The sequence below is a fragment of the Ranitomeya variabilis genome, chromosome 3, assembly GCF_051348905.1.
Source record: "Ranitomeya variabilis isolate aRanVar5 chromosome 3, aRanVar5.hap1, whole genome shotgun sequence".
Lineage (NCBI taxonomy): Eukaryota > Metazoa > Chordata > Amphibia > Anura > Dendrobatidae > Ranitomeya > Ranitomeya variabilis.
Window position 1 is genome coordinate 119,225,797 of NC_135234.1, and position 27,025 is coordinate 119,252,821.

Below are 27,025 nucleotides of genomic sequence, written 5' to 3' on the forward strand. Positions count from 1 at the left end.
TCTACTTCAACCTGGAACGGGAGCGAAACATCAGGCTGGCGCAACACAGGAGCAGAAGAAAAGCGGCGCTTAAGCTCCCGAAAGGCCTCCACAGCCGCAGAGGACCAATTAGCAACATCAGCACCCTTCTTGGTCAAATCAGTCAAAGGTTTAGCAATGGCAGAAAAACCCGCTATGAATCGGCGATAGAAATTAGCAAATCCCAAGAATTTCTGAAGACTCTTTAGAGAAGTAGGTTGTATCCAATCACAAATAGCCTGAACCTTAACAGGGTCCATCTCCATAGATGAAGGGGAAAAAATATATCCCAAAAAGGAAATTCTCTGAACCCCAAAAATACACTTTGAGCCCTTCACAAATAGAGAATTAGCTCGTAAAACCTGAAAAACTCTCCTGACCTGTTGAACATGAGACTCCCAGTCCTCCGAAAAAATCAAAATATCATCCAAATACACAATCATAAATTTATCCAGATATTCACGGAAAATATCGTGCATAAAGGACTGAAAAACGGAAGGGGCATTCGCGAGACCGAAAGGCATTACCAAATACTCAAAATGGCCTTCAGGCGTATTAAATGCGGTCTTCCACTCATCCCCCTGCTTAATCCGCACCAAATTATACGCACCACGTAGATCGATCTTAGTGAACCACTTCACCCCCTTTATGCGAGCAAAAAGATCAGTAAGTAAAGGTAACGGGTACTGGTATTTAACTGTAATCTTATTCAGAAGTCGATAGTCGATACAAGGTCTCAATGAACCATCCTTTTTACCCACAAAGAAGAACCCTGCCCCCAGTGGAGACAAAGAGGGGCGAATATGACCCTTTTCCAAAGATTCTCTGATATACTCCCGCATAGCAGTATGTTCAGGTACAGACAAATTAAACAAGCGACCCTTAGGAAATTTACTACCGGGAATCAACTCAATAGCGCAGTCACACTCTCTGTGAGGGGGGAGAGAATCAGTTTTAGGCTCCTGAAAGACATCATAAAAATCTGACAGAAATGCTGGGATCTCAGAGGGAGTAGATGAAGAAATGGGAACCAAAGGTGCATCCCCATGAATCCCCCGACATCCCCAGCTCAGCACAGACATTGATCTCCAGTCCAAGACTGGATTATGAATTTGTAACCATGGTAATCCAAGTACTAATACGTCATGTAGATTATATAACACAAGGAAACGAATAATCTCCTGATGGTCTGGGGAAAGATGCATAGTCACTTGTGTCCAATATTGTGGTCTATTGCTAGCCAAAGGTGTAGAATCAATACCCTTTAAGGGAATAGAAACCTCCAGAGGCTCTAAATCAAACCCACAACGCTTGGCAAAGGACCAATCCATGAGACTCAGAGCGGCGCCAGAATCCACATAAGCATTCACAGTAACGGATGATAAAGTACAAATCAATGTCACGGACAAAAGAAATTTAGACTGCAAGGTACCCATAGAAAAAGATTTATCAACCTTTTTATCAACCTTCTTTATGCGTTTAGAGCATGCTGATATAACATGAGCTGGATCTCCACAATAGAAGCACAACCCATTTTTGCGCCTGTAATTCTGTCGTTCGCCTCTAGACAATACACTATCGCATTGCATATGCTCTGGTGCCTTTTCAGAGGTCACCGCCAAATGATGCACAGGTTTTTGCTCAGAAGATACCGCCATATGGTGCACAGGTTTTTGCTCAGAAGATACCGCCATATGGTGCACAGGTTTTTGCTCAAAAGATACCGCCATATGGTGCACAGATTTTTGCTCAGAAGATACCGCCATATGGTGCACAGATTTGCGCTCCCGTAAACGCCGATCAATCTGGATAGCCAATTTCATGGCATCATTCAGACCTGTAGGCACAGGGAACCCCACCATGACATCCTTCACGGCATCAGAGAGACATTCTCTGAAATTAGCTGCTAGAGCGCACTCATTCCATTTAGTAAGTACCGACCATTTACGAAATTTTTGGCAGTATATCTCAGCTTCATCTTGCCCTTGGGAAAGAGCTATCAAGGCTTTCTCAGCCAAAATCTCTAAATTAGGTTCTTCATAAAGCAACCCCAAAGCCAGAAAAAACGCATCTACATTTAATAACGCAGGATCCCCTGGCGACAATGCAAATGCCCAACTTTGTGGGTCACCCCGCAATAGAGAAATAACAATTTTAACCTGTTGCGCAGGATCACCAGCAGAGTGAGATTTCAGAGACAAAAACAACTTACAATTCTCTCTGAAATTCAAAAAACGGGATCTGTCTCCGGTAAAAAATTCAGGCATAGGGATCTTAGGTTCAGACATTGGAGCACGTATAACAAAATCTTGTAAGTTCTGGACCTTTGTAGCCAGGTTATTCAGACCTGCAACCAAACTCTGTGGATCCATGATTCAAACAGGTGTAACCAAAGCCATTCAGAGATTAAGAGGAGAGGAAAAAAAAAAAAGGCTGAAGACTGCAGTTTAAGCAAGGAGTACAAATAAGTACTAAGGTGCACTTTCCAAACACAGAAAGAAAAAAAACCTTTTCATATCCTTTCCTGCTTTAGTGCATAGTTTTAACACATGTGGGCCGGCCAAACTGTTATGATTTTCCCAATGGCAGGGAAATCAAAATAACAACGGACTAGCTCTCGGGTGATGGGAACTAAAGTGACCGTGACCTGAACCTGACACGACACTGGAAGTAGCCGGGGAGTGTTTCCTACGATGCCCTAGACACCACGCGCCAGCCGGAGATCTAACTACCCCTATCAGAGGAATATACAGGCCTGCCTTACCTCCAGAGATGAACCCCAAAAGGAGATAGCAGCCCCCCACAGATATTGACGGTGAGTCAAGAGGAAAAGACATACGTAGGATGAACAGCAGATTTAGCACAGTGAGGTCCGCTTACTAGATAGCAGAAGTACAGGAAAGAGTCACTTCACGGTCAACTTCAAAACACTACTCAAAAACACCATCCCGAAATTACTTTAAAACTCCAGTGACAACTCATGCCACTGGAGTGGCAATTTCAGTCCACGAGAGCTTCCAGCTACAGAGAGTCACATTGCAAAATAGCTGGACAAAAATAGCATTAACTAGAAACAAAATTCAACTTAGCTGAACAGGATCTTGAGGCAGGAGAATGCAACAGAATGCTACTGATACATTGTTGGCCGGCATCGGACCAGCAGCCAAGCAGCCTTAAATAGGAAACTCCCCTAATGGGTGTCAACAGGTGATCAAGGATAGAAGAAGGCAAATAAGTGGCACTACCATAAAACACCACCGGGGGAGCCCACAAACAGAATTCACAACAGTTATCATAGTGGAAGCCGGGACCCATCTCTGAAATCAACTCATGAGTCAGAGGCTGGAAGCACTGCAGCACTGCCTCAGCCAAGCGGCAACAGGCTGTGCTAAAGCTAATCTGCACAGATGACAAACCGTACAATGCAGAAGAGTTGTGGACAGCACTGAAAGAGCAGTTAGATATTTGGACGACACCGCTGAATCTACAACCCAATATGGTCGTGTGTGACAATGGCAGTAACCTGGTGGCAGCTCTGAGGAAAGGTGAGCTCACACACGTACCTTGCTTGGCCCATGTGCTTAACCTTATGGTTCAACGTTTTCTGAAAAGCTACCCTGAGCTGATGGATTAGCCTTCTTTAAAGCCGTATCTGAAACTTAGTGTTAAAAACGTGGCAAATAAAATTGCCAAATTCTCCTGTAAATTATTCTGCAAAGAGGAAACCATCAAACCATTAAAAAATACAAGTGCATTTTCATGGGCCCATCTGTTATGACCTGGTGGTTAAGAGGCCACACTGATATGACCTGGTGGCTAAAACGCAACATGGGACGAGCTCTGAGGAGGTGGTATCTCTACTGACCGCAGTCCCTAATCCTAACAGCAACACTAGTAATAGCCGTGGGATGTTCCTGACTCTCCCTAGACACCTCTTCACAGCCTAATAACTAACTACCCCTAAAGTAGGAAATAGAAAACTATCTTGCCTCAGAGAAAACCCCAAAAGGAAAGACAGCCCCCCACAAATATTGACTGTGAATGGAGAGGGAAATGACGTACACAGAAATGAAATCAGATTTCAGCAAAGGAGGCCAATACTAAACTTGATAGACAGAGAGAAAAGGATACTGTGCGGTCAGTATAAAAAACTACAAAATCCACGCAGAGTTTACAAAAATGAACTCCACACTGACTCACGGTTTGGAGGGGCAAATCTGCAACCCCAGAGCTTCCAGCTAGCCTGAATATGACATAGTGACAAGCTGGACAAAAAGAGACATATTTGCAGAGAAATAGAGTCCAAAACAAATGGACAAACAAGAATTAGCAAAAACTTATCTTTTGCTGACAAGGACAGGCCATGTGAGAAATCCAAGGAGAGAACCAAATCCAACCAAGAACATTGACAGCTGGCATGAACTAAAGCCCAGAGCAGGTTTAAATAACAAACCCAGGCAAGGCGATCAGTGAAGGCAGCTGCTACAGCTACCTAAAGGAGCAGCAGTTCCACTCGAAACCACCAGAGGGAGCCCAAGGGCAGAACTCACAAAAATACCATTAGCAACCACAGGAGGGAGCTCCAGAACGGAATTCACAACAGTACCAACCCTTGAGGAGGGGTCACCGAACCCTCACCAGAGCTCCCAGGCCGATCAGGACGAGCCAAATGGAAAGCACGAACCAAATCAGCAGCATGAACATCGGAGGCAACAACCCAAGAATTATCCTCCTGGCCATAACCCTTCCACTTGACCAGATATTGAAGCTTCCGCCTCGAAAAGCGAGAATCCAAAATCTTCTCCACCACATATTCCAATTCCCCCTCAACCGACACCGGAGCAGGAGGATCAACGGAGGGAACCATAGGTACCACATATCTCCGCAACAAGGATCTATGGAACACATTATGAATGGAAAAAGAAGCTGGAAGGGCCAAACGAAAAGACACCGGATTGATAATTTCAGAAATCTTATAAGGCCCAATAAAGCGAGGTTTGAACTTAGGGGAAGAGACCTTCATAGGAACATGACGAGAAGACAACCAGACCAAATCCCCAACACGAAGCCGGGGACCAACACACCGACGACGGTTAGCAAAACATTGAGCCTTTTCCTGAGACAACGTCAAATCGTCTACCACATGAGTCCAAATTTGCTGCAACCTGTCCACCACAGAATCCACACCAGGACAGTCAGAAGGCTCAAGCTGCCCCGAAGAAAAACGAGGATGAAAACCAAAGTTACAAAAGAAAGGCGAAACCAAGGTAGCCGAACTAGCCCGATTATTAAGGGCAAACTCGGCCAACGGCAAAAAGGTCACCCAATCATCCTGATCAGCAGACACGAAGCATCTCAAATAGGTTTCCATGGTCTGATTGGTTCGCTCCGTTTGGCCATTTGTCTGAGGATGGAATGCTGAAGAAAAAGACAAATCAATGCCCATTCTAGCACAAAAGGACCGCCAAAACCTAGAAACGAACTGGGAACCTCTGTCAGACACAATATTCTCCGGAATACCATGCAAACGAACCACATGCTGAAAAAATAATGGAACCAAATCAGAGGAGGAAGGCAACTTAGGCAATGGTACCAAATGGACCATCTTAGAAAACCGGTCACAAACCACCCAGATGACAGACATCTTCTGAGAAACAGGAAGATCAGAAATAAAATCCATGGAAATATGCGTCCAGGGCCTCTCAGGAATAGGCAAAGGCAAAAGCAACCCACTGGCACGGGAACAGCAAGGCTTAGCCCGAGCACAGGTCCCACAGGACTGCACAAACGAACGCACATCCCGCGACAAGGAAGGCCAACAAAAGGACCTAGCCACCAAATCTCTGGTACCAAAAATCCCAGGGTGACCAGCCAACACTGAACAATGAACCTCAGAAATTACCCTGCTAGTCAATCTATCAGGAACAAACAATTTCCCCACTGGACAGTGGTCAGGTTTACAAGCCTGAAACTCCTGAAGTACCCGCCGCAAATCAGGGGAGATGGCAGAAAGAATCAACCCCTCATTGAGGATCCCAGCCGGCTCAAGAACTCCCGGAGAATCAGGCAAAAAACTCCTAGAACGGGCATCAGCCTTCACATTCTTAGATCCCGGAATATACGAGACCACAAAATGAAAACGGGAGAAAAACAGAGACCACCGAGCTTGTCTAGGATTCAACCGCTTAGCAGACTCGAGGTAAATCAGATTCTTATGATCAGTCAAGACCACCACGCGATGCTTGGCTCCCTCAAGCCAATGTCGCCACTCCTCAAATGCCCACTTCATAGCCAACAACTCCCGATTGCCGACATCATAATTACGCTCAGCAGGCGAAAACTTTCTGGAGAAGAAAGCACATGGTTTCATCAAAGAGCCATCAGAATTTCTCTGAGACAAAACGGCCCCTGCCCCAATCTCAGAAGCATCAACCTCAACCTGAAAAGGGAGAGAAACATCTGGCTGACGCAACACAGGAGCAGAAATAAAACGACGTTTAAGCTCCTGAAAGGCCTCAACAGCCGCAGAGGACCAATTCATCACATCAGCGCCTTTCTTGGTCAAATCGGTCAGAGGCTTCACCACACTAGAAAAATTAGCAATAAAGCGGCGATAAAAATTAGCAAAGCCCAAAAATTTCTGAATGCTCTTTACAGATGTGGGTTGAGTCCAATCATGAATGGCCTGAACTTTTACAGGGTCCATTTCAATTGCCGAGGGAGAAAAAATGAAACCCAAAAAAGAAACCTTCTGAACTCCAAAGAGGCACTTAGACCCCTTCACAAACAACGCATTAGCACGAAGGACCTGAAATACCATCCTAACCTGCTTCACATGAGACTCCCAATCATCGGAAAAAACCAAAATATCATCCAAATACACAATCATGAATTTGGCCAGATAATTCCGGAAGATATCATGCATGAAGGACTGAAATACAGAAGGAGCATTAGAGAGCCCGAATGGCATCACAAGATATTCAAAATGGCCTTCGGGCGTATTAAATGCTGTTTTCCATTCATCACCTTGTTTAATATGCACGAGATTATACGCCCCTCGAAGGTCGATTTTAGTAAACCAACTGGCACCCTTAATCCGAGCAAACAAATCAGAAAGTAAAGGTAAAGGGTACTGGAATTTGACCGTGATCTTATTGAGAAGGCGATAATCTATACAGGGTCTCAAGGAGCCATCCTTCTTGGCAACAAAAAAAAATCCCGCTCCCAACGGTGACGAAGACGGGCGAATATGCCCCTTCTCCAAGGACTCTTTTACATAACTCCGCATAGCGGCATGCTCTGGCACAGACAGATTGAAAAGTCGCCCCTTAGGGAACTTACAGCCAGGAATCAAATTAATGGCACAATCGCAGTCCCTATGAGGAGGCAGGGAACTGGACTTGGGCTCATCAAATATATCCTGGAAATCCGACAAAAACTCAGGAACTTCAGAAGAAGGGGACAAGGAAATTGACATCAAAGGAATATCACTATGTATCCCCTGACAACTCCAACCAGTTACAGACATAGATCTCCAATCCAGCACTGGATTATGTGCCTGTAACCATGGAAAACCCAGCACAACAACATCATGCAAATTATGCAACACCAAAAAGCGAATATTTTCCTGATGTGCTGGAGCCATGTACATGGTTAACTGTGTCCAGTACTGAGGTTTATTCTTGGCCAATGGCGTAGCATCAATCCCCCTTAAGGGAATAGGGCTCTGCAAAGGCTCCAAGGAAAAACCACAGCGCTTGGCAAATTCTAAGTCCATTAAGTTCAGGGCAGCGCCAGAATCCACAAATGCCATAACAGAAAAGGACGATAATGAGCAAATCAGGGTAACAGACAAGAGAAATTTAGGCTGTACAGTACTAATGGTAACAGACCTAGGGACCCTCTTAGTACGCTTAGGGCAATCAGAAATAGAATGAGCAGAATCACCACAGTAAAAACACAGGCCATTCTGACGTCTGAATTTCTGCCTTTCTGCTCTAGTCAAAATCCTATCACATTGCATAGGCTCAGGACTCTGCTCAGAGGACACTGCCATATGGTGCACCACCTTGCGCTCGCGCAGACGCCGATCAATCTGAATGGCCAAAGACATTGACTCATTCAGACCAGCAGGCGTGGGAAACCCCACCATAACATCTTTAAGGGCTTCAGAAAGACCCTTTCTGAAAATCGCTGCCAGGGCATACTCATTCCATTTTGTGAGCACAGACCACTTTCTAAATTTCTGGCAGTATACTTCTGCTGCTTCCTGACCCTGACACAGAGCCAGCAAAGTTTTTTCTGCTTGATCCACAGAATTAGGCTCGTCATACAGCAATCCGAGCGCTTGAAAAAATGCGTCAATATTGAGCAATGCAGGATTTCCTGGCTCAAGGGAGAATGCCCAGTCCTGCGGGTCACCACGCAGCAAAGAAATAACAATCTTCACCTGCTGAATGGGCTCACCAGAGGAACGGGGTCTCAGAGCAAAAAACAATCTGCAATTATTTTTAAAGTTCAAAAATTTAGATCTATCCCCAGAAAACAAATCAGGAATAGGAATTCTAGGCTCTAATACCGGAGTCTGGACAACATAATCTTGGATACACTGTACCCTTGCAGCGAGTTGATCCACACGCAAGGACAGACCCTGAACCTCCATATCCGCACCAAAATCCTGAACCACCCAGAGATTAAGGGGAAAAAAAAGACAAAACAAGCTACAAAGGAAAAAAAAATGACTCAGAACTTTCTTTTCCCTCTTTTGAGATGCATTTAACACATTGTTGGCCAGCTGTACTGTTATGACCTGGTGGTTAAGAGGCCACATTGATATGACCTGGTGGCTAAAACGCAACATGGGACGAGCTCTGAGGAGGTGGTATCTCTACTGACCGCAGTCCCTAATCCTAACAACAACACTAGTAATAGCCGTAGGATGTTCCTGACTCTCCCTAGACACCTCTTCACAGCCTAAGAACTAACTACCCCTAAAGTAGGAAATAGAAAGCTATCTTGCCTCAGAGAAAACCCCAAAAGGAAAGACAGCCCCCCGCAAATATTGACTGTGAATGGAGAGGGAAATGATGTACACAGAAATGAAATCAGATTTCAGCAAAGGAGGCCAATACTAAACTTGATAGACAGAGAGAAAAGGATACTGTGCGGTCAGTATAAAAAACTACAAAATCCACACAGAGTTTACAAAAATGAACTCCACACTGACTCACGGTTTGGAGGGGCAAATCTGCAACCCCTGAGCTTCCAGCTAGCCTGAATATGACATAGTGACAAGCTGGACAAAAAGAGACATATTTGCAGAGAAATAGAGTCCAAAACAAATGGACAAACAAGAATTAGCAAAAACTTATCTTTTGCTGACAAGGACAGGCCATGTGAGAAATCCAAGGAGAGAACCAAATCCAACCAAGAACATTGACAGCTGGCATGAACTAAAGCCCAGAGTAGGTTTAAATAACAAACCCAGTCAAGGCGATCAGTGAAGGCAGCTGCTACAGCTACCTAAAGGAGCAGCAGTTCCACTCGAAACCACAAGAGGTAGCCCAAGGGCAGAACTCACAAAAATACCATTAGCAACCACAGGAGGGAGCTCCAGAACGGAATTCACAACACCCATCCAGTATGTGGGTTCAAATACGTAATGGGGTGCATATGTGTTATGATGACCTGGTGGTTAGGAGCACTAGGAATGACCTGATGAGCAAACTAGTAATACAGGACAAGCTCTGGGAAGTGGGAGCTCTGCTGACCGCAACCCCTAATCCTATCGCAACAACTAGAAATAGCCGTGGAGCGTACCTGACTCTGCCTAGACGCCTCTTCACAGCCTAAGAGCTAACTACCCATAAAGATAGAAAATAAGGCCTAACTTGCCTCAGAGAAATTCCCCCAAAGAGAAAGGCAGCCCCCCACACATATTGACTGTGAGTTAAGATGGAAGTCACAAACACAGGAATGAAATAGGTTTCAGCAAAGGAGGCCAGACTTAACTAAACAGACTTGAGGATAGAAAAGGTATCTTTGCGGTCAGCATAAAAAACTACCAAAAAACCATGCAGAGTGTGCAAAAGAGACCCCACACCGACTCACGGCGTGGAGGTGCCACTCTGCATCCCAGAGCTTCCAGCTAGCAAGGCAGAATCATGATAGCAAGCTGGACAAGAAAACAGTGGTAAACAAATAAGCTAGCAGGGACTTAGCTTTTGCTGGAGTAGACAGGTCATCGGAAAGATCCAAGAGAGAACTGAACCAGTACTAGGACATTGACAGCTGGCATCAAGTAACGATCTAAGTGGAGTTAAATAGAGCAGCCAGCCTAGGACTAAACGAGGTCAGCTGAGGAAGGAACCTCAGAACCAGCAGCTCCACTCACAGCCACCAGAGGGAGTCCATGGACAGAACTCGCCGAAGTACCATTCATAACCACCGGAGGGAGTTTTAGAACAGAATTCACAACAGTCCCCCCCCCTTGAGCAGGGGTCACCGAACCCTCACCAGAGCCCCCAGGCCGATCAGGACGAGCCAAATGAAAGGTACGAACAAGATCGGCAGCATGAACATCAGAGGCAACCACCCAGGAATTATCCTCCTGACCATAACCTTTCCACTTGACTAGGTACTGAAGTTTCCGTCTCGAAATACGAGAATCCAAAATCTTCTCCACCACATACTCCAACTCCCCCTCAACCAACACCGGGGCAGGAGGGTCGACGGAGGGAACCATAGGAGCCACATATCTCCGCAATAACGACCTATGGAACACATTATGGATGGCGAAAGAAGCTGGAAGGTCCAAACGAAATGACACAGGATTAAGAATTTCAGAAATCTTATAAGGACCAATGAAACGAGACTTAAACTTAGGAGACGAAACCTTCATAGGAACATAACGAGACGATAACCAAACCAAATCCCCAACACGAAGTCGGGGACCAACACAGCGACGGCAGTTAGTGAAACGTTGAGCCTTCTCCTGGGACAATGTCAAATTGTCCACCACGTGAGTCCAAATCTGCTGCAACCTGTCCACCACAGAATTCACACCAGGACAGTCCGAAGGCTCAACCTGTCCTGAAGAAAAACGAGGATGGAAACCAGAATTACAGAAAAAAGGCGAAACCAAAGTGGCCGAGCTGGCCCGATTATTAAGGGCGAACTCAGCCAAAGGCAAGAAGGACACCCAATCATCCTGATCAGCAGAAACAAAGCATCTCAGATATGTCTCCAAAGTCTGATTGGTTCGTTCGGTTTGGCCATTTGTCTGAGGATGGAAAGCTGAAGAAAAAGACAAATCAATGCCCATCTTAGCACAAAAGGACCGCCAAAACCTCGAAACAAACTGGGAACCTCTGTCCGACACGATGTTCTCCGGAATGCCATGTAAACGAACCACGTGCTGGAAAAACAATGGAACCAAATCAGGGGAGGAAGGCAATTTAGGCAAAGGTACAAATGGACCATCTTAGAGAAGCGATCACAAACCACCCAGATAACCGACATCCTTTGAGAGACAGGGAGATCTGAAATAAAATCCATGGAAATATGCGTCCAGGGACTTTTCGGGACTGGCAAGGGCAAAAGCAACCCACTGGCACGAGAACAGCAGGGCTTAGCCCGAGCACAAGTCCCACAGGACTGCACAAAAGAACGCACATCCCGTGACAAAGAAGGCCACCAAAAGGACCTAGCCACCAAATCCCTGGTACCAAAGATTCCAGGATGACCAGCCAACACCGAACAATGAACCTCAGAGATAACTCTACTAGTCCATCTATCAGGGACAAACAGTTTCTCCGCTGGGCAACGGTCAGGTCTATCAGCCTGAAACTCCTGCAGCACCCGCCGCAAATCAGGGGAGATGGCAGACAAAATTACCCCCTCTTTGAGAATACCAGCCAGCTCAGGAACTCCCGGAGCATCAGGCACAAAACTCCTTGAAAGGGCATCAGCCTTCACATTCTTAGAACCCGGGAGGTACGAAACTACAAAATCGAAGCGGGAGAAAAACAGCGACCATCGAGCCTGTCTAGGATTCAACCGCTTGGCAGACTCGAGATAAGTCAGATTCTTGTGATCCGTCAAGACCACCACGCGATGCTTGGCTCCTTCAAGCCAATGTCGCCACTCCTCGAATGCCCACTTCATAGCCAACAACTCTCGATTGCCCACATCATAATTGCGCTCAGCAGGCGAAAACTTTCTAGAAAAGAAAGCACATGGCTTCATCACCGAGCCATCCGAACTTCTTTGAGATAGAACAGCCCCTGCTCCAATCTCAGAAGCATCCACCTCGACCTGAAACGGGAGCGAAACATCTGGCTGACACAACACAGGGGCAGAAGAAAAACGACGCTTCAACTCCTGAAAAGCCTCAACGGCCGAAGAGGACCAATTGACCACATCCGCACCTTTCTTGGTTAAATCAGTCAATGGTTTAACAACACTAGAAAAATTAGCGATGAAGCGATGGTAAAAATTAGCAAAGCCCAGGAATTTCTGAAGGCTCTTCACAGAAGTAGGCTGAGTCCAATCATAAATGGCCTGAACTTTAACAGGATCCATCTCGATAGTACAAGGGGAAAAATGAAGCCCAAAAATGAAACCTTCTTAACTCCAAAGAGACATTTAGACCCCTTCACAAACAAGGAATTAGCACGAAGGACCTGGAACACCATTCTGACCTGCTTCACATGAGACTCCCAATCGTCCGAAAAGGCCAAAATATCATCCAAATATACAATCATGAATCGATCCAGGTACTTTCGGAAGATGTCATGCATAAAGGACTGAAATACAGATGGAGCATTAGAAAGCCCAAATGGCATCACCAGGTACTCAAAATGGCCCTCGGGCGTATTAAATGCTGTTTTCCATTCGTCGCCCTGTTTAATACGCACAAGATTATACGCCCTTCGAAGATCTATCTTAGTGAACCAGCTAGCCCCCTTAATCCGAGCAAACAAATCAGACAGTAGCGGCAAAGGGTACTGAAATTTGACGGTAATTTTATTGAGAAGGCGGTAATCTATACAAGGTCTCAGAGAACCATCCTTCTTGGCCACAAAAAAGAACCCTGCTCCCAACGGTGACGACGGGCGAATATGCCCTTTCTCCAAGGACTCCTTTACATAACTCCGCATAGCGGCGTGTTCTGGCACAGATAAATTGAACAGTCGGCCCTTCGGAAACTTACTACCAGGAATCAAATCAATAGCACAATCACAATCCCTATGAGGAGGTAGGGCACTGGATTTGGGCTCATCAAATACATCCCGGTAATCTGACAAGAACTCAGGAACTTCAGAAGGATGGGAAGACGAAATTGACAACAATGGGACATCCCCATGTACCCCTTGACAACCCCAACTAGATACAGACATCGATTTCCAATCCAACACTGGATTATGGACCTGTAGCCATGGCAAACCCAAAACGACCACATCATGCAGATTATGCAACACCAAAAAGCGAACATCCTCCTGATGTGCAGGAGCCATGCACATGGTCAATTGAGTCCAGTACTGAGGCTTATTCTTGGCCAAAGGCGTAGCATCAATTCCTCTCAATGGAATAGGATACTGTAAAGGCTCCAAGAAAAAACCACAGCGCCTGGCAAACTCCAAGTCCATCAAATTCAGGGCAGCGCCTGAATCCACAAATGTCATAACAGAATAGGATGACAAAGAGCAAATCAGAGTAACAGACAAAATACATTTTGGCTGTACCGTACCAATGGTGGCAGACCTAGCGAACCGCTTAGTGCGTCTAGGACAATCAGAGATAGCATGAGTGGAGTCACCACAGTAAAAACACAGCCCATTCTGACGTCTGTATTCTTGCCGTTCAGCTCTGGTCAAGGTCCTATCACATTGCATAGCCTCAGGCCTCTGCTCAGAAGATACCGCCAAATGGTGCACAGTTTTGCGCTCATGTAAGCGTCGATCGATCTGAATGGCCAAGGATATAGACTCATTCATACCAGCAGGCGTGGGGAATCCCACCATAACATCCTTAAGGGCTTCAGAAAGACCCTTTCTGAAAATTGCCGCCAGGGCACACTCATTCCACTGAGTAAGCACAGACCACTTTCTAAACTTTTGACAATATACCTCCGCTTCATCCTGACCCTGACACAAAGCCAGCAAGATTTTCTCTGCCTGATCCACTGAATCTGGTTCATCATAAAGCAACCCAAGCGCCAGAAAAAACGCATCTACATTACGTAATGCAGGATCTCCTGGTGCAAGGGAAAATACCCAGTCTTGAGGGTCACCACATAGCAAAGAAATAATGATTTTTACTTGCTGAATGGGGTCACCAGAGGAGCGGGGTTTCAAAGCAAAAAACAGTCAACAATTATTTTTGAAATTCAGGAACTTAGATCTATCCCCAGAAAACAAATCAGGAATTGGAATTCTGGGTTCTAACATCGGGTTCTGAACTACATAATCTTGAATGCCTTGTACCCTTGCAGTGAGTTGATCCACACAAGAGGACAGACCTTGAATGTCCATATCTACACCTGTGTCCTGAACCACCCAGAGATTTAGGGGAAAAGAAAAACAAAACACGCTGCAGAGGAAAAAAAAAATGGTCTCAGAACTTCCTTTATCCCTCTATTGAGATGCATTAACACTTTACGGGCCAGCTGTACTGTTATGATGACCTGGTGGTTAGGAGCACTAGGAATGACCTGATGAGCAAACTAGTAATACAGGACAAGCTCTGGGAAGTGGGAGCTCTGCTGACCGCAACCCCTAATCCTATCGCAACAACTAGAAATAGCCGTGGAGCGTACCTGACTCTGCCTAGATGCCTCTTCACAGCCTAAGAGCTAACTACCCATAAAGATAGAAAATAAGGCCTAGCTTGCCTCAGAGAAATTCCCCCAAAGAGAAAGGCAGCTCCCCACACATATTGACTGTGAGTTAAGATGGAAGTCACAAACACAGGAATGAAATAGGTTTCAGCAAAGGAGGCCAGACTTAACTAAACAGACTTGAGGATAGAAAAGGTATCTTTGCGGTCAGCATAAAAAACTACCAAAAAACCACGCAGAGTGTGCAAAAGAGACCCCACACCGACTCACGGCGTGGAGGTGCCACTCTGCATCCCAGAGCTTCCAGCTAGCAAGGCAGAATCATGATAGCAAGCTGGACAAGAAAACAGTGGTAAACAAATAAGCTAGCAGGGACTTAGCTTTTGCTGGAGTAGACAGGTCATCGGAAAGATCCAAGAGAGAACTGAACCAGTACTAGGACATTGACAGCTGGCATCAAGTAACAATCTAAGTGGAGTTAAATAGAGCAGCCAGCCTAGGACTAAACGAGGTCAGCTGAGGAAGGAACCTCAGAACCAGCAGCTCCACTCACAGCCACCAGAGGGAGTCCATGGACAGAACTCGCCGAAGTACCATTCATAACCACCGGAGGGAGTTCGAGAACAGAATTCACAACACATATGACTATGCAGCAGGGCTGGCCTTGCTGCCAATGTGTAAAACAAAGAAGTACGGGAGTAAAAAATGCATATTGTGAAGTGGATTTTCATGGGCCCATCCAGTATGTGGGTTCCAAGGCGTAATGGGGTGCATATGACTATGCAGCTGGGCTGGTCATGCTGCCAATGTGTAAATCAAAGGAGTATGGGAGTACAAAATACATATTGTGAAGTGGATTTTTATGAGCCCATCCAGTATGTGGGTTCCAAGGCGTAATGGGGTGCATATGACTATGCAGCTGGGCTGGCCTTGCTGCCAATGTGTAAAACAAAGAAGTACGGGAGTACAAAATGAATATTGTGAAGTGGATTTTCATGGGCACATCCAGTATGTGGGTTCCAAGGCATAATGGGGTGCATATGACTGACTATGCAGCAGGGCTGGCATTCCTGCCAATGTGTAAAACAAAGAAGTATGGGAGTACAAAATACATATTGTGAAGTGGATTTTCATGAGCCCATCCAGTATGTGGGTTCCGAGGCATAATGGGGTGCATATGATGATACAGCAGGGCTGGCCTTGCTGCCAATGTGGAAAACAAAGGAGTACGGGAGTACAAAATGAATATTGTGAAGTGGATTTTCATGGGCCCATCCAGTATGTGGGTTCCAAGGCGTAATGGGGTGCATATCACTGCCTATGCAGCAGGGCTGGCCTTGCGGCCAATGTGTAAAACAAAGGAGTACGGGAGTACAAAATGAATATTGTGAAGTGGATTTTCATGGGCACATCCAGTATGTGGGTTCCAAGGCATAATGGGGTGCATATGACTATGCAGCAGGGCTGGCTTTGCTGCCAATGTTTAAAGCAAAGGAGTACGGGAGTACAAAATGCATATTGTGAAGTAGATTTTCATGCGCGCATCCAGAATGTGGGCTCCAAGGTGTAATGTGGTGCATATGACTATGCAGCAGGGCTGGCCTTGCTGTCAATGTGTAAAACAAAGGAGTACGGGAGTACAAAATGCATATTGTGAAGTAGATTTTCATGGGCCCATCCAGAATGTGGGTTCCAAGGCGTAATGAAGTGCATATGACTATGCAGCAGGGCTGGCCTTGCTGCCAATGTGTAAAACAAAGGAGTACGGAAGTACAAAATGAATACTGTGAAGTGGATTTGCATGGGCCCATCCAGTATGTGGGTTCAAATGCTTATTGGGGTGCATATGAATTGGTAGCAGGGCAGGCGTTGCATTCAATGCAATATTTTTTCATGAGGCCCTCCTGGACATCTTATGAAAGGGGTATTGTGGTACGTCAAAATTCTTGGCAGCCCATCCACTCACAGCATAGGCTACAACAGTTTAGGAGACTCACTGTTTAATAATGGCCCTTTAAGAAGATTAATGCCGCCTGATGCACCAGTAAAAATAGGCTCTGTGACTTTAAGAGTCCCTCCTTCATAAATGAAACAAGATGGGTCTGCTTATGTGTCACACACCACTTGGCCAGCTTGGGTTGTTAAATGTTAGGCCGGCGTCACACTGGCGAGTTTTACGGATGTAAGAGCGCAGAAAATACGTCCGTAAAACTCGCAAAATAAACGGCACAATTATTCTCAATGGGGCTGCTCCTATCAGCCGTATATTACGGTTCAGTATTATACGGCTTTCTACGGCTGTACAAAATCACAGCATGCTGCGTTTGTCAGCGTATTGCGCAAAAAAATCGCCAATGAAAGTCTATGGGGGCGAGAAAAATACAGATTCCACACGGACCAGCAGTGTGACTTGCGAGAAATACGCAGCGGTGTTAGTGAAAAGTTGGTAATTCAATTGCCGGCTTTTCATTTCTCCTGCCTAAACCCGACAGGATATGAGACATGGTTTACATACAGTAAACCATCTCATATCCCCTTTTTTTGGCATATTCCACACTACTAATGTTAGTAGTGTGTATGTGTAAAATTTCAGTGCTGTAGCTGCTAAAATAAAGGGTTAAATGGCGGAACAAATTGGCGTGGGCTCCCGCACAATTTTCTCCGCCAGAGTGGTAAAGCCAGTGACTGACGGCAGATATTAATAGCCTAGAGAGGGACCATGGTTATTGGCCCCCCCGTGGCTAAAAACATCTGCCCCCAGCCACCCCAGAAAAGGCACATCTGGAAGATGCGCCTATTCTGGCACTTGGCCACTCTCTTCCCATTCCCGTGTAGCGGTGGGATATGGGGTAATGAAGGGTTAATGCCACCTTGCTATTGTAAGGTGACATTAAGCCAGATTAATAATGGAGAGGCGTCAATTATGACACCTATCCATTATTAATCCAATTGTTTGAAAGGGTTAAAAAACACACACACACATGATTTAAAAATATTTTAATGAAATAAACACAGCGGTTGTTTTAATATTTTATTGCTCTCTCAATCCATTTGCAGACCCTCGCTTGGCAAAACAATAAACCCACAATATACATACCTTCTGCTGACCCGTCACGTCCCACGAGGTAATCCATCTGAAGGGGTTAAAATAATTTACAGGCAGGAGCCCTGCAAATGCAGCTGTGCTCGTGCTTGTAATTCCCCGGCGAATGAAGGAAATGTAGGTCATTGACCTACATTTCCTTCAGTCGCGGTGATGCGCCCCCTGGTGGATGTCCTCATATGACCTGGAGCGTGGGAAAAAGTTCCCAGGCTGCAGTTCATGAGAACATCCAGCAGGGGCGCATCACCGCGACTGAAGGAAATGTAGGTCAATGACCTACATTTCCTTCATTCGCCGGGGAATTACAAGCACGAGCACAGCTGCATTTGCAGGGCTCCTGCTTGTAAATTATTTTAACCCCTTCAGATGGATTACCTCGTGGGACGTGACGGGTCAGCAGAAGGTATGTATATTGTGGGTTTATTGTTTTGCCAAGCGAGGGTCTGCAAATGGATTGAGAGAGCAATAAAATATTAAAACAACCGCTGTGTTTATTTCATTAAAATACTTTTAAATCATGTGTGTGTGTGTTTTTTAACCCTTTCAAACAATTGGATTAATAATGGATAGGTGTCATAATTGACGCCTCTCCATTATTAATCTGCCTTAATGTCACCTTACAATAGCAAGGTGGCATTAACCCTTCATTACCCCATATCCCACCGCTACAGGGAGTGGGAAGAGAGTGGCCAAGTGCCAGAATAGGCGCATCTTCCAGATGTGCCTTTTCTGGGGTGGCTGGGGGCAGATGTTTTTAGCCACGGGGGGGCCAATAACCATGGACCCTCTCCTGGCTATTAATATCTGCCATCAGTCACTGGCTTTACCACTCTGGCGGAGAAAATTGCGCGGGAGCCCACGCCAATTTTTTGCACCATTTAACCCTTTATTTTAGCAGCTACAGCACCCAAATTTTGCATACACACACTACTAACATTAGTAGTGTGGAATATGCAAAAAAAATGGGGATATGAGATGGTTTACTGTATGTAAACCATGTCTCATATCCTGTCGGGTTTGGGAAGGAGAAATGAAAAGCCGGCAATTGAATTACCGGCTTTTCACAGATATCGCGCTGTAGTAAATATAAATACAGACTATATATATATATATGTGTCTCAATGACATATATATATATATATATATATATATATACTGTATATATGTTTTCCCGAACATTTGAGCACATAAATCCATTAGATGTCGGTTTTGCAAGCCTGCGAGAAAATATCGCAGTACGGATGCCACACGGATTACATACGGAGGATGCCATGCGCAAAATACGCTGACACACCCTGCCTACGGATCACTATTTTGGGAACATTTCTCCGTATTACGGCCGTATTACGGCCGTAAAATACGGACCGTATTGTCTTACGCCGAGTGTGACGCCGGCCTTACAATGACATTTCCCAGTAAATGCATTTGTAGTGGTTGAAAGCAATGTTAAAGTTGAAAAATGCGTCTGAACTAAGCCTAAGTGGGGGAGGAAATTTTCATTCTGGGGTTAATAATTTGGCCTAACAGGAAAGTCATTAACCTGCAAAGGATGTACCTTAACATATTTCCCAGCAAAATCCATTTTGGTTTCATTTAAGTGTGTTTTTGGTGGCATCGGGAAAAATGGCATGAATCTATGAAAACAATTGTTTAAAGCTGTGAACTAAGAGACAGGAATGCTTCCAGGGGCGATCTCCATGTTCCTGTGTCACTTGAGGCGTGTTTCCATCATTTTCAGATGTTTTTAGACCTTAAAAGGACCCCCGGGGGGGATCGCGGTAAAAAATACTCGGGTCTCCCATAGACTTACATTCGGCTCGTTGCTCAGGTTGAGTACCTGAGTATTCCAATCTGCTCAACCCGAGTAATGAGCACCTGAGCATTTTATGGCTCGCTTATCACTAACTAATATGCATTGGATATCGTAGTCACATAGCTTAAGTGTTGTGGACAGCTATCCAGGCTGAGTTTGAGCAAGGACTGTCTCCACTGAACCTGGAGCCAGGGAAGGACATGTGCAATAATATTGAGAACCCGGTGGGGGCCCTACATCAAGGCAACCTCCCACACATGCCTTGCATGGCTCATTTCCTCAACCTGTTGGTACAGCAATTTCTCCACCACTCTTCCAGCCTGGATGCTCTACTGCTGAAAGTACGATCTTTGTGTGCTCTTTTCTGCCATTCGTACCCCACAGGTCATAGACTTGCATCTCTACAGAAAGTCTTTCAGCCTACCAGTTAACAATTTGATATGCGATGTGTTAACACAGTGGAATTCCACTCTGTGCATGTTGCAGCGACTGTGGCAGCGACGAGCCCTGGTGCAGTGTGTCCTTTTGCATAGCCTGGGCCAAAGCAGTGGGCACGGATGAAAGACCTCTGCACTCTTCTGCACAGTTTTGAAATGGCTACTAAGATGACGATGCCATCACCAGCGGCACTATTACTGTCATCTACGTGCTGGAGCACACTTTGAATAGTTTGTGTGAGGAATAGATTGCCGCAGAGGAAGATGTGGAAGCGGAGGAGGATGTGCAATGAATAACAATATCTCAAATTTCTGCACTGTTGTCGCACATGCGGGTGTCATGGGAGGGTGGCTTACAGCGATCAAGACAAGCTCATTGTACCAGACAAACTGGTAGTGAAGTTGCTGGAGCTGAGGAGCAAACAGAGGAAAATGAGGTCATGGATGCACAACAGTCAGGATTTAAAGAGGAAAATGATCCACTTTCTGTTGTCTGTGGTTGGTAGTCATGGACGGAGGAAGCAAGCTTGAGATTTACTTTGCCACCAACCATAGATAGAAATATATCCTTGAGATATACAGTATAATTAGTGCCTTGCATGTGTAGCATACTGTACATGTATTAACCTAATAAATAAATGAAAGAAAATTGTGTTGGTTCCCCCATTTTTGGTAACCAGCAAAGGTAAAGCAGACACCTGAGAGATGGTATTATCAGGCTGTGAAGATCCCTTATGACTGGGCTCTTCCCAGTCTAAAAATACCAGCCTGCAACCACAAAAGAAGTGGAGCATCACATGAGCTTTTCCAATTCTGATGCTTCGCCTTGGCTCTTCACAGTACCCGTGTGCTTTGCAATCAGGGTAATGGTGCTTGGGGTTAATGTCAGCTTTGAGGTTTCCAAATCATAGCTGACATCAAACCCTAGTTTTTAGTATTGGAGAAGTGTCATACTAGCCCAGTAATAAAAAGGAAACAAGCCCCCCAAAATACTTTATTGAAAAAAACACTTCCCCACTTTACCTGGTTCACCATTTTATTTTAAAAAAAATGCCATGTAGGTCCGACATAGTCCACCATATCCAGCGAAGTCTATCGGATGCACCTGACTCTGATGCTCCACAAATATTTTGCCAGCAGCCACTACTTGGTCACACAGCGCTAGTCGAGACCTGGCGATTATAAAGAGCGTGTCCGTATTGTTACCTCTCATCAGAGTCACTGGATCAGACTGAGCTTTGCATGATCCCGAGACTACGAAGAGCATTAATGTTACTGACATCACCACTTTTCCGAGTTGCCGGGTCTCGCACAGATTTGCGTCACTCAGAAGTGTTTGCTTGTACAGCCTATCGAGCATCAGAACGAAGCTCCATAGGATTTATATGGCGGATTCAACATTTCAACAGACTTCGCTGGATTTGGTGAATGAGGGAAAGTGTCTTTGTTTTATTTATCTATGTTTTGTGTGCATGTTCTTTCAGTTTTCCATTTACTGTGGACTACGCCGGATTCGGTGAACTACGTCAGACCTGCTCGAGATTTTTTTAAAATAAAGTGGTGAAAGAGGGAAAGTGTGGGGGAGTGTTTATTTCAATAAATAATTTTTTGTGTGAGTTTCCTTTTTATTACTGGGTTAGTAGTGAGTGGTGTTTGATAGACACGTCTCCATTACTAACACCAAGGCTTGATGTCAGCTGTGTTTTTAGACAATTCAAAGCTGACATCAACTTGAATCCTCATTACCCCAATTGTCAATGCACCAGGGCATCGAAAAGAGCCAAGGCGAAGCGCCAGGATTGGAACATCCCATGTGATACTCCACATCTGGGGCGGCTGTGCGCTGGTGTTTTTAGGCGGGGAGGGGCCCAATAACCAGAGATATTCCCAATCTGACAATATCAGCTCTCAGCTGTCTGCTTTACCTTTCCAGGTTACCAAAAATGGGAGACCCCATGTCATTTTTTTCATTTATTTATTTATTAGGGTAATAGATGTGCAATAAGCTACACATGCAAGGCACAAATTATATATGTGATGGATATGTATTAATCTAAAAATCCAGGAAAATTGCCTTGAGAAAGGTTCCTGTTGGGACTGAAACGTTGCCTTCTGGGCTGATTAAATAGCTCCTTTTCACTACAAATGGTGCGCTGCCTCCAATTTTTCTGATTTTTTATAATTGAGGTTTGGTATTTGCCTGGGGGCCTCTGCATCCAGACTCTTTCTTTGTGCTGCTATAATTTTCTTCCCCTATGTATTTATCTATTTATCTATCTTTCTATTATCTATTAATGGACAGCACACAGATGGCACACGGATGGTACACACATACACGCAGACGGCCAACAGAAAACCACATGGATAGTAATTACACAGTCTCAAGTGTACTTTTTTAAAGCAGACATATGAAGGGGCCCTAACATAAACTACAATATATCACAAAACAGCAATCTCAGAATCCCTGAAATATGTAGACGCATTCTACAGTTATTACTACATACATTTACACTTGTCAAAGTTGAAAAATTGGGTCAAAATTGACTCCATCACTAAGGGGTTAAATCAGGCAATACAAGTATAAGAAGAAGCATGTTGGATACAACCGGATTATGAAACAACCATACCTATTGCCAATGAGAACGTGAGAAATTCTCACGTCACCAGCATCTTATTGTCAAAATATGTATTGTTCACCCAATGTATAGGCACATCTTTATGTGGCCTCATTCAGACATTCATTTTTGTTGTATATTTTCTGTGTTTGTCATGAATACAAAATTTAAAGAGAACCTGACAACTGATTCATGCTGCCTGATCCAGGAGCAGCATGTATCAGGCACTGGCTGTATGAACCCAGCCCAGATATGTTTGACTCTGAAGTACTGCAGTGTTTAAGAGAAAAATATACGGTACTTTAAAATTACAGACCAAGCTATGCTGATAACTAGATGGACGGCTTCTTCTTGTTTGCTACCCTGGAGTGACAGGTCTCTGCCTATATGCACAAGTAGAATTCGTATCCACTTAAGGTTAGATACTGCATGGTACAAAAATCCTAATATACAATAAGTACCAAAAACATAGGACCATGGCTTGACTGATCATCATATAACCTAGATAGCTCAGAAAAAGATGACATACAGTCTAAAATAGAATTATATCCAAATCTTTATTGTTAAAAAATATTACACCAGGCATAAAGAAGTGAAAACGAACAGAAAACAAGTCAGAACAAGGCTGCACAGGCATTGGCAGGAGGCCTGTGACAGGAGGTCAAATAATCTCTATAGTGGTGGGCCGGAGCTCAGAGTGTGCATCTAATCATTACACAGGCTTAATGCCAGGCACACTTCCATATTACCGTGTGTCAGGTCTGTATGCTAAATGCCGTGGACATAGAACTGTGACAGCAAATGCTTTGATTCCAAGAACCCACAACGCCACACATTTGATGAAATAAGCAGAACACGTAACAAATAATTACCCACCGCGAATGAAGGAGACTCTCCTGGCACACGCCTCCGCCCCAACGCGCGTTTTGGTAAACAACCTTCGTCAGGGGGCGCTGAACTAACACAGACGCGTGTCTTAAGAAGTACTGACCCCGGAAGTATCAGGCGCACACGTACCGGAAGTGAAGGAGCGTTGCCATGCCAACGTCAACGCTTAGCGCGCACCGATCCCATGGTGAGGGGAGGAGACCACGGGGGCCCCACGTGATCACCCACGCCCACCCGGGAACGGAAAGCGCGCAGTAGGGCTATATTCCAGTAGGGCTATTAGTACTTGTATGACAGCCGTCTATCTGATTGTATAGCACTACAGTTGTTGGCACCACTTTCTGTTTGGATTTGGCATCCGTAACGTATTAGGTTTAATATTTGGTGGTAGCTTATCAGCACAGTTACCTCTTGTATCTGAGCAGTTGCCTGGCACTCTGCGCGTGCGCGCTTTCCGTTCCCGGGTGGGCGTGGGTGATCACGTGGGGCCCCCGTGGTCTCCTCCCCTTACCATGGGATCGGTGCGCGCTAAGCGTTGACGTTGGCATGGCAACGCTCCTTCACTTCCGGTACGTGTGCGCCTGATACTTCCGGGGTCAGTACTTCTTAAGACACGCGTCTGTGTTAGTTCAGCGCCCCCTGACGAAGGTTGTTTACCGAAACGCGCGTTGGGGCGGAGGCATGTGCCAGGAGAGTCTCCTTCATTCGCGGTGGGTAATTATTTGTTACGTGTTCTGCTTATTTCATCAAATGTGTGGCGTTGTGGGTTCTTGGAATCAAAGCATTTGCTGTCACAGTTCTATGTCCACGGCATTTAGCATACAGACCTGACGCACGGTAATATGGAAGTGTGCCTGGCATTAAGCCTGTGTAATGATTAGATGCACACTCTGAGCTCCGGCCCACCACTATAGAGATTATTTGACCTCCTGTCACAGGCCTCCTGCCAATGCCTGTGCAGCCTTGTTCTGACTTGTTTTCTGTTCGTTTTCACTTCTTTATGCCTGGTGTAATATTTTTTAACAATAAAGATTTGGATATAATTCTATTTTAGACTGTATGTCATCTTTTTCTGAGCTATCATAAGTAGAATTCGGCAGCAAGTAACAGCTGTCAGGCTCACTTTTACAAATATAATCTACTAGATGGTGGCCCGATTCTAACGCATCGGGTATTCTAGAATATGTATGTATGTAGTTTATTTATGAAGAATAATGCAATTTATACACAGGATTCGGCCGGCCGGCCGTGACCAATTAGCGAAGCGTGGTTCAAAATCTGCGCCAATTCGGGGGCAGACTGCTCCTGTCCCTGATTGTTCGCGGCCAGGCGTGACCAATCAGTGAAGCCAGGGCCGGCTCCACGTTTTTGAGGGCCCTGGGCGAAAGAGTCTCAGTGGGCCCTCCTCTTTAACACATACCACGATTCATAATGCACAGATACAGCAGAGAAATATAGCACAGCCAAGTAGCATATAACACAGCCCACGTAGTATATAACACAGCCAACGTAGCATATAGCACAGCCACGTAGTATATTGCCTAGCCACATAGTATATAGCACAGCCCGGTTTTTGAGGGCCCCGGGCGAAGGAGTCTCAGTGGGCCCCCTCTTTAACACATACCACGATTCATGATGCACAGATACAGCAGAGAAATATAGCACAGCCAAGTAGCGTATAACGCAGCCCACATAGTATATAACACAGCCCATGTAGTATATAGCACAGCCATGTAGTATATAGCACAGCCATGTAGTATATAGCACAGCCACGTAGTATATTTCCCAGCCCACATAGTAAATAGCACAGACACGTAGTATATTGCCCAGCCACATAGTATATAGCACAGACAGGTAGTATATTGCCCAGGCACATAGTATATTGCCCTGCCACATAGTGTATTGCCCAGCCACGTAATATATTGCACAGCCACGTAGTACATTGCACAGCCACATAATATATTGCACAGCCACGTCGTAGATAGCACAGCCATGTAATATATTGCACAGCTACGTCATATATAGCACAGCCACGTAGTATAGGCAGCATCAATAGTAAAAAGTTGGTCACACAGGGTTAATAGCAGCGTTAACGGAGTGCATTACACCACGGCATAACGCGGTCCGTTAACACTGCCATTAACCCTGTGTGAGCGCTGACTGGAGGGGAGTGTGGAGCGGGCACTAATGGCAGGGGAGTAGGGAGCGGCCATTTTGCTGCTGGACTGTGCCCGTCGCTGATTGGTCGTGGGCGTTTTGCCGCGACCGATCAGTGACTTGGGATTTCCGTGACAGACAGAAAGACAGACAGAAAGACAGACAGACAGACAGAGAGACGGAAGTGACCCTTAGACAATTATATAGTAGACTAGATGGTGGCCCTATTCGAATGCATTGGGTATGCTAGAATATGTATGTATATAGCAGCCACATAGTATATAGCACAGGCCACGTAGTATATAGGAGCCACATAGTATATAGAACAGGCCATGTAGTATATAGAAGCCAAGTAGTATATAGCAGCCACGCAGTATATAACACAGCCACGTAGTATATAACACTGCCAACGTAATGTATAGCACAGGCCATGCAGTATACAACATAGGCCACGCAGTATATAACACAGGCCACACAGTATGTAACACAGGCCACACAGTATATAACACAGCCAACGCAGTATACAACACAGCTCACGTAGTATATAATACTGCGCACGTAGCATGTAACAACCCACGCAGTATATAACACAGGCCACGTAGTATATAGCAGCCACGCAGTATATAACACTGCCCACGTAGTACAGTATATAACACAGGCCACGCAGTATATAACACTGCCCATGTAGTATATAGCAGCCACGCAGTATATAACACAACCCACATAATATATAGCAGTGTGGGCACCATATCCCTGTTAACCCCTTCACGCCCGGAGCTTTTTCCGTTTTTTCGTTTTCAGTTTTTGCTCCCCTCCTTCCCAGAGCCATAACTTTTTTATTTTTCTGTCAATATGGCCATGTGAGGGCTTATTTTTTGTGGAACGAGATGTACTTTTGAACGATATCATTGGTTTTACCATGCTGTGTAACAGAAAACGGGAAAAAATTTCCAAGTGTGATGAAATTGCAAAAAAAGTGCAATCTCACACTTGTTTTTTGTTTGGCTTTTTTGCTAGGTTCACCAAATGCTAAAACTAACCTGCCATTATGATTCTCCAGGTCATTATGAGTTCATAGACACCTAGGTTATTTTTTATCTAAGTGATGAAAAAAAATTCCAAAATTTGCTAAAAAAAAAAAAAAAAAAGTGCGCG